Below are 10000 nucleotides of genomic sequence, written 5' to 3' on the forward strand. Positions count from 1 at the left end.
GCAAAGAACATCAAGTACTGCCTACAGTACACCGCATGAGGTGCACTCACGGGCGCTATACCTCCCTACGGGGAAGTTATTCATTGACAAATGTTAAGCAAAATAACTTTCATTCTTCTTTATCTCCATTTCGAGAATGGACTATGAGGAATTAACATGCATGAGAAGCCGAAAAAAAATAATGCTTATGGTTTAATCAGATCAAGACATCCCTATGCTAATGATCTTATTCCAAGCTCAAATTCATTTCCTTGGATCCTACATCATCTCATCTTTTGAGAGATGAGATGTCGAATTACGGATCTCCTCTCCCAGGGATGCTGCATTTTTTGATGAAGGGAGTCGTTTTTCTTCCTCACGAGAACACCATCTTTTTCCTTGCAAATGCAATATCTGTTTGTTAATTCCAAAGAATTGGGAAAAAATTTGAAGGAAACTCTTTAAAACAGTCCGATTTGATTGATAACCTAAATTCAACACGCAACTTGTGTACAAATGTTGGCCTCTTATTATCATTACTATATAAAGGTGAGCAACATTTTTCATACACCAAAACTTCTCGGTAAGGAAATTGATCTACAATATCTCTCTCTCTCTCTCTCTCTCTCTCTCTCTCTCTCTCTCTCTCTCTCTCTCTCTCTCTCTCTCTCTCTAATATTGAATATTTGTATCGGTTGAATGTTTTGGATACATGTTTTTTTTTATATATTATAGTGGATGGTTATCTTATTTTCATTTGCTGATGGAGAAGTTTTTAAATTCTCTCTCTCTCTCTCTCTCTCTCTCTCTCTCTCTCTCTCTCTCTCTCTCTCTCTCTCTCTCTCTCTCTCTCTCTCTCTCATTAAATATTGAATATTTGTATTAGTTGAATGTTTTGGATGCATATGTTTTAATTTATTATAGTTCCTTGTTATCTTATTTTCATTTGCATTTGTTGAAGACAGAAATTGTAAATTCATTCTCTCTCTCTCTCTCTCTCTCTCTCTCTCTCTCTCTCTCTCTCTCTCTCTCTCTCTCCCCAACCCATAACAGGATTAAACACAACCATCAACCTCTTATCGCTCCAAGCAGTTCATGATCATAACATTCCAACACATCACACAGCTCATGAACATAACATACCCACAGACTCTTGCCTGTTAAATAAATCTCCTTGACGAGATGCTCAGACGATCCGTTCCCTTCCCTCACTTTGACAGGAATGGTAATCGGGCCGCCAACAAGAGCCACCAGCATTCCCGTCCAGAGGCATTCACGAGATTACACCAATTACCATTAAGGGGTCATTAAGAAACTCCAATGGCCACTGTACAGACGCGGAGTTGGATAACTTTTTTGTGAGTATGGGATGCTCCTCCGTATCTTCGTTTTGTAACCCTTCTGTGTCTTCGTTCATTTTGTAACCCTTCTGTGGCTTCGTTCATGTTGTAACCCTTCTGTGGCTTCGTTCATGTTGTAACCCTTCTGTGTCTGCATTCATTTTGTAACCATTAGGTATCTTCATTTTGTAACCCTTCTGTGTCTGCATTAATTTTGTAACCATTAGGTTATCTTCTTTTTGTAACCCTTCTGTGTCTGCATTCATTTTGTAACCATTAGGTTATCTTCATTTTGTAACCCTTCTGTGTCTGCATTCATTTTGTAACCATTACGTATCTTCGTTTTGTAACCCTTCTGTGTCTGCATTCATTTTGTAACCATTACGTATCTTCATTTTGTAACCCTTCTGTGTCTGCATTCATTTTGTAACCATTAGGTTATCTTCATTTTGTAACCCTTCTGTGTCTGCATTCATTTTGTAACCATTACGTATCTTCGTTTTGTAACCCTTCTGTGTCTGCATTCATTTTGTAACCATTAGGTATCTTCATTTTGTAACCCTTCTGTGTCTGCATTCATTTTGTAACCATTAGGTATCTTCATTTTGTAACCCTTCTGTGTCTGCATTCATTTTGTAACCATTAGGTATCTTCATTTTGTAACCCTTCTGTGTCTGCATTCATTTTGTAAAACCATTAGGTTATCTTCATTTTGTAACCCTTCTGTGTCTGCATTCATTTGTAACCATTAGGTTATCTTCATTTTGTAACCCTTCTGTGTCTGCATTCATTTTGTAACCATTAGGTTATCTTCATTTTGTAACCCTTCTGTGTCTGCATTCATTTTGTAACCATTAGGTTATCTTCATTTTGTAACCCTTCTGTGTCTGCATTCATTTTGTAACCATTAGGTTATCTTCATTTTGTAACCCTTCTGTGTCTGCATTCATTTTGTAACCATTACGTATCTTCATTTTGTAACCCTTATGTATCATCATTCATCTCGTAGCCCTTCTGTATCTTCATTCATCCTGTAACCTTTATATGAGGTCATTCAGCGCTGAAAGGGAAGAGTAAAGAAGGTCTGAAAGGTGTAACAGGAGGAAAGCCTCGCAGTTGCACTATGAAACAATTGTTAGGGAGAGGGTGGAAAGTAAGATGGAAGAAAGAGAATATGAACGAAGGTACAGAAAAGGAATGAAACCTTTATCCTTTATCGCAGCGCAGTGATCCAAACACAGAAAGAGTCTCTCTCCTAGACACAAGTTCGAAATCCAGCGAGGGAAAGGTGCATTTTATTTCATTGCGCTTCCTCTTAGTGAAAGATAAATCTATTTATCTTATTTAAGGCCGATGGTCATTCAGAGAAATTGTATGTCCGTTGCACAATAATTTGATTGATTCGTCCCGAGTTTGACCAACTGCCTAAGCCATTTTATCCCCATCCTGAGAAAAAGGCTTCAAAGAATTTGATATTACTGAGAGCTTCTAATTAGCTCATACTTTTGCAGACGTTTAGCCGGAAAATCTGACAACGCAGACAGCTGAAATTTTAATATATTATCGAGTATAAAAAAAAGATATTTTGACTGGAAAAAAAAAAAAAAAAAACAACGATTACGCCAGTTCGTCGAAACAAGGACGAACTGATTTTTTTGTAACTGTTTGGTAAAATGACCTGGCACCAGATCCCTCAGGTTAATCAATACCACAGTACGGATAGTTACTATTAAAAAATTAATTACTGTTAAAAACAAGTAAAAAATGAGCCGAAGTTTCCTCAAACATTCTAGAAAAGGCAAGCACATAAAAAATCTAATTTCTCAGTATTCTTTAAATTTCCACGTATACAAAGCCAGATATTTTTTACTTTTCAACTTCCTTTAATATTCTTCACAAACTGAACTTGTAATATCTATTCATTTTTAGTTTTATGAAAAGAAAATACGGACTTTTTCTGTCCGCCTTCAGATCATAAAAACTATTGGAGGCTAGAGGGCTGCATATTGGATGTTTATCATCCACCCTCCAGTCATCAAACATACCAAACTGCAGCCCTCTAGCCTCAGTAGTTTTTATTTTATTTAAGGTTAAAATTAGCCGTAATCGTGCGTCTGGCAAGATATAGGCCAGGCCACCACCGGGCCGTGGTTAAAATTTTCATGGGGCGCGGCTCGTACAGAATCATAATACAGGGACCACCGAAAGATAGATCTATTTTCGGTGGCCTTGATTATACGATGTACAGAAAACTTGACTGCGCCGAAGAAACTTCGGCGCATTTTTTATTCGTTTTTGTGTCCAACTTTTTTTATTGACCAAAGCAACAACTTTTTTCTGCTTAGCAAGCAACTGCACCATCTACAAGTATCCAGCTACCCCCAGTTTCCTCAAGCATTCTAGAAAAGCCAAGCAAAAAATAAACAATTAATTTTTCAGTTTTCTTGAACTTTCTACGTTTACAAAGCCAGATATTTTTCACTTTTTCAACTTCCTTGAATATTCTTCACAAACTGAACGTGTAACTTCTTTTCCTTTTTAGTTTTCTGAAAAGAAAACTCTTGTGCTGGCTTTGTCTGTCCGTCAGCACTTTTTTTTGTACGCCATCAGATCTTAAAAACTACTGTGACTAAAGGGCTGCAAATTGGTATGTTGATCATCCATCCTCCAGTCATTAAACATACTAAATTGCAGCCCTCTAGCCTCAGTAGTTTTTATTTTAAGCTTAAAGCTAGCCATAATCGTGCTTCTGGCAACTATATAGGATAGGCCACCACCGGGCCGTGGTTAAAGTTTCATGGGCCACGGCTTATACAGCATAATATAGAGACCACAGAAAGATAGATCTATTTTCGGTGGACTTGATTATACTATCTCTCATGCCACATTTTCGAAATGGAAATGCCATTTCAACTATCTCCAACGTCACATTTTCGAAACTGAAATACCATTTCAACTAACTTTGACACATTTTCAAAACTGAAATAGCATTTCAACTGTAACTTACTTACTTACTGACTCAACATCCTCCATGGGAGATTCATGGAACGGAATATACAATTTAGGCTGAAGGCCAAGCGCTGGGACCTATGAGGTCATTCAGCGCTGAAAGGGAAACAGAGTACAAGGTTTGAAAGGTGTAACAGGAGAAAAACTTCGCAGTTGCACTATGAAACAACTGTAAGAGGAGGCTGGAAAGTCAGATGGAAGAAAGAGAATATGAACGGAGGTAAAGTAAAAGGAATGAAAGAGGTTGCAGCTAGGGGCCTAAGGAAGGGACGCTGCAAAGAACCTTAAGTAATGCCTACAGTGCACCTTGTGAGGTGCACTGACGGCAGTACCCCTCCTTCCCTCCTATGGGTTCTACGTGGGAGGTTATATTTATGACGGATGTTTGGTCTCTGGAATTGTTGCAACGATGGTGATGCAAAGGACTTTCTACTTTTCCTTAAGTATATCTACTCATCTTTTGACCGACGGATCCTCACTGCGGAGCCCTGGAATAAAATTATTTTACCTCTAAGCGTAATTATCAAAAGTAAATCTTACTATTGTTAGCTATGCGTAATAAATATCAATACTATTGTTAGCTATAAAGATGCTTATAAAGATATAAAGTTTCTAGTTAAATTTCTTAGCTAAAAAATCTACGTATATAAAAACATAATTTCCAGATAAATTTTCTAGCTATAGAAATGCCTACATGAAGATATAATTTCCAGTTAAATTTCTTAGCTAAAAATGCGTACAGAGTTATAATTTCCAGTTAAATTTTTTAGCTATAGAAATGCCTATAAAGATATAATTTCCAGTTAAATTTCTTGGCTAAAAATGCGTATAAAGTTATAATTTCCAGTTAAATTTCTTAGCTATACAAATGCGTATAAAGAAATATTTCGCAGTTAAATTAATTAGCTAAAAATGCGTATAAAGTTATAAATTCCAGTTCAATTTCTTAGCTATAGAAATGCGTATAAAAAAATTCCCTGTTAAATTTCTTAGCTAAAAAAAATGCGTATAGAGATATATTTCCAGTTAAATTTCTTACCCCCCAAAAAATGCGTAAATAGCCTAGATATATTTTCTAGTTAAATTTCTTAGCTTTAAAAATGCCTAAAGATATTTCTCACCTAAATTTCTATTTAGATATTCTAAAAAAAATGCGTACAAAGATATTTGCCACCCAAATTTCTATCTGGGTTTTAAGAAGTGATCATCACAATTTCCAATTAAATTTCATACCTAAAAAAATGCGTATGAAGACATATCCCAACTAAATTTCTATCTGGATATTAAGAAGCGATCTACCACAATTTGAGATTTCTACAACATGCAAAATAACTCACGAACTTACCCCAAGACCAAGCTTAGTCTCCTCAAGAGTCCAGATGCACACAACCCGCCGCCTCTTTCCAGCGGCGTAAATAGTCGAGAGTCCACTGGAGCCTCGATTATTCGGGCACCTGGTCCCCCCGAAATCACGGTATTAGTCGCTCAAGGGCGAGGGTGTCAGGAGGCGCCACCTCCCTCATTGTTGCCAGGTTCGTCGAGAACGCGTCTGATTCTCGTTCCTTTTGCGTCCTCTTTTTACCCTTTTACACCTTTCTTTAAGGAATAAGGGGTTTGATTTTAGCGTCTAAGTTACTAGATTTATAACTGAACTTTTTCCACCTTTTATTAAGGAATAAAGGGTTTGATTTTAACGTCTATAAGGATCTTAAAAGTATGCAGGTTTCTGATTGCCCCTTTTCTACCATTTTTAAGGAATACGGGTTTGATTTTAGATTTCGTGAGTATCTTAAAAATATACATATTTTTAATTGAACCTTTTCCGCCTTTTTCAGGCAATAAAGGGTTTGACTTTAGCGACCATAAGTTATCTCTAAAAATATGTAGAATTCTGATTGAACCTCTTCCACCTTTAAGGAATAAGGGATTTTATTTTAGCGTCTGAAAATTATTTGTAAAATATGAATATTTTCAAGCAATAAGGGGTTTGATTTTAGCGTCCATAAGTTATCTCTAAAATATGCAGATCTCTGATCGACCCTTTATCATTTTCAAGGAATGAGGGATTTTATTTTAGCGTCTGGAAGTTATCTCTAAAATATGCAGGTTTCTAATTGGCCCTTTTCCACCTTTAAGGAATAAGGGATTTTATTTTAGCGCCTGGAAGTTATCTCTAAAATATGCAGGTTTCTAATTGAACCTTTTCCACCGTTTTTTTTTTTTTTTTAAGGAATACGGGATTTGATTTCAGCGTCTGTACGTTATGTCTATAATAGGCAGATTTCTGACTGACCCTTTTCGACGTTTTTTTAATGAGTAAGGGGTTTGATTTTAGCGTCTACAAGTTATCTTTATAATAGGCAGATTGCTGAAGTAACTGGCTACAAGCATTTTCTCAACCAGAGTTTGATCGTAGTCACAAATATTTGACACCAAAATGCCATAAAAAATTTTTTCTGATAACTCATATGGCACTGTGTAAATGTCAAAGTATAATCCCCTATGCTTCTTTTCCCAATGCATTCATTCATGCAACATGAATTAACATCCTCTCGCAAGCCTTAGGCTATCAGGAGTGAACTGCATGAGATTTAGTTTTCTGTGCTGTATGTTAATTTCCTACTTGTAATAAAGTTGCGCGTCTGTAGGTTTGAGGAATCTGAATTTATATAGTGTATTTTTTCAAAAGTAACTCAAATTTGTTGTCGATTGTCGAAAGTCTTTCATGCTTCAGAGACAATTCAGTACTCATTTTAACTAGACACCCCTACGCTGTGTGTGCTTCTTTGAAATTGGCCAACAAAGGCGAGTCAACCTATATTTAAGTAATCCTTAAGCATTATAAGCAAAATTCTTTTTAAAGGAAATGTACAGTATAGCAGAACTGCACCACTTACGGAATATTATATCTGCTGTTTATCTGCAGTTTTGACTCCAGCATTAAAACAGAAAATACAATCTAAGCCGAATGCCAATCGCTGGGACCTATGAGGCCAGTCAGCGCTGAAAGAGAAATTGAGCGTAAAAGGTTACAAAGTCGTAACAGGAGGAAAACCTCGCAGCTACACTATGAAACAATTGTTAGAAGAGGTTGGAAGAAAGATGGAAGAAAGAATATGAATGGACGTACAGTAAAAGGATATAGAAGCATCAGTAAGTCAATTCCCGAAGCGCCGAACTCTTGGCGGATCTCTCGCAATCACCACCACCACCAGCTTTTATTATTGACAGCTCCAAGGAAAGTAAGATGAAGGAAACTTCCACATGCTTGAGGAGGCTAAATAGCAAAACCTGCGCTACTGACGATACGGCAACCCACAGTATATGACAGCTAGGAAAAATGCAAGGTGACTGGAAGCAGATGGTCAGATGTCTGTCTTGTGTGACATATGGGGGCCGGACCCTTACCGGACCATTTTTCACTTTTGGGAACCTTAAATGCCGATAATTACCTAGACCTCATCACGTCCTAATCTTTTAAATCTAGAGGGTGTGTTCCGGAAATGGTCCCGGCAATATTTTCCAGAGATGCAACCGAGTACCGGAATCTTTCCCTGAAAAAAGCGGGACGCCACGTCTTGAAAACTAACCATAGAATTTTCTTGAATATAATCTCACTGTTTCCCACACCCAAACTACTATAGAATGACTAATAGAACAGAACCGAAGCTAAACTAACCCAACTCAAGGGCATGGCAAAAAACCGGGGCTGGTGTAATACTAGAAAACCATTTTTCACTTACGGGAACCTTAGATGCAAATAATTACCTGGACCTCACCATGTCTTAATATTTTAAATCTAGAGGGTGTGTTCCCTAAATGGTCCTGGTACGATAGGGGTGGGGGAGGGGGGGGACTATCAAATTACGGTACCAACATTCACCACTAGCTTAATATACAGTTCCCTTACAGTATACATAGATTGCATGCACCCAGTCACTAGGTAATCTTATCTACAGACATTCACTGCCCTCCATAGGGATTGGAACAGTATACATAGATTGCATGCACCCAGTCACTAGGTAATCTATCCATAGACATTCACTGCCCTCCATAGGGATTGGAACATTATAAATGATCAATTACAGCAGTAAAGGAATTTTATGAAGCACAAGTTATTTATTTAATCTTCCATTTCAAATTCTTCAGAAGAACGTCGGCAAGTACAAGATACATCAAATCACAAAGTAACTACTAAACTTAACTGACTTAACTATTAATACTGCAATGCTGAATAGCGAATGGCAGGGTTGCACACAATGACAGCAGCGGAGGACGTGATTTGACCTCACAGAAAGACCTAGCCTTTGTGATGATAATGCTTACCAATTGTAACTGATTGCGTAATGGAAGATGAAGGGAGACAAAGAATAGAAGAAAATGGGAACTGACATTCACCGCAAATTATATCTACCCCTCCCTTCTTCCTTTTGAGAGAGAGAGAGAGAGAGAGAGAGAGAGAGAGAGAGAGAGAGAGAGAGGGAGAGAGAGAGAGAGAGATTAACTGAAAATTATCTCTATCCCTTCCTTTTTTGAGAGAGAGAGAGAGAGAGAGAGAGAGAGAGAGAGAGAGAGAGAGAGAGAGAGAGAGATTAACTGAAAATTATCTCTATCCCTTCCTTTTTTGAGAGAGAGAGAGAGAGAGAGAGAGAGAGAGAGAGAGAGAGAGAGAGAGAGAGAGAGAGAGATTAACTGAAAATTATCTCGATCCTTTCCTTTTTTGTGTGTGAGAGAGAGAGAGAGAGAGAGAGAGAGAGAGAGAGAGAGAGAGAGAGAGAGAGAGAGAAGGGAATGGGTGGGAGGACAGAAATATCAACTTCACAATTTCAATTATTATCCAAACCTTTACCTGAATATCCAAACCTTTTGCAATGTAAAGAAGCCACAAAATGAAACCAAAAACATTACTGGTGATATAACACCATGGATACTAACAATTTTTTTTAACTCGATTACCTGTATTTATACCGATTTTATTATAAAATAATACGTAAGCTTATTCCTTCTTATCTCACAGATAAGAAGAGCAAGAAGTCGATGCGTTTATATAGCAGTGTACGTTCTAAATTCTTGTACGAAACCGATTTGTACTGAACAATTAAGTACGTATTTTGTCATTATGAAAATCATACATACAGATTTCTCTCTCTCTCTCTCTCTCAAAAAAAAGAAGGGGTAGAGAGAATTTTCAGTTTATTCTCTCTCTCTCTCTCTCAAAAAAAAAAAGAAGGGGTAGAGAGAATTTTCAGTTTATTCTCTCTCTCTCTCTCTCTCTCTCTCTCTCTCTCTCTCTCTCTCTCTCTCTCTCTCTCTCTCTCTCAAAAAAAGGGTAGAGAGAATTTTCAGTTTATTCTCTCTCTCTCTCTCTCTCTCTCTCTCTCTCTCTCTCTCTCTCTCTCTCTCTCTCTCTCTCTCTTCCTTTTTGAGACACATATTCGCTGAAAATTATCTCTATCCTTCCCTTTTTGAGAGAGAGAGAGATCTCTCTCTCTCTCTCTCTCTCTCTCTCTCTCTCTCTCTCTCTCTCTCTCTCTCTCTCTCTCAAGCGATATACCGCCAGATATATTGCTTTTGAAAATACACGAAAAACACACAGTATAAAACCACGAGCAAAACATGGCCACGAGTAAACATACATACACATCGACACAATAAAAGGCATACAAAAACTC

This window comes from Macrobrachium rosenbergii, chromosome 39, assembly GCF_040412425.1.
Source record: "Macrobrachium rosenbergii isolate ZJJX-2024 chromosome 39, ASM4041242v1, whole genome shotgun sequence".
Classification (NCBI taxonomy): domain Eukaryota; kingdom Metazoa; phylum Arthropoda; class Malacostraca; order Decapoda; family Palaemonidae; genus Macrobrachium; species Macrobrachium rosenbergii.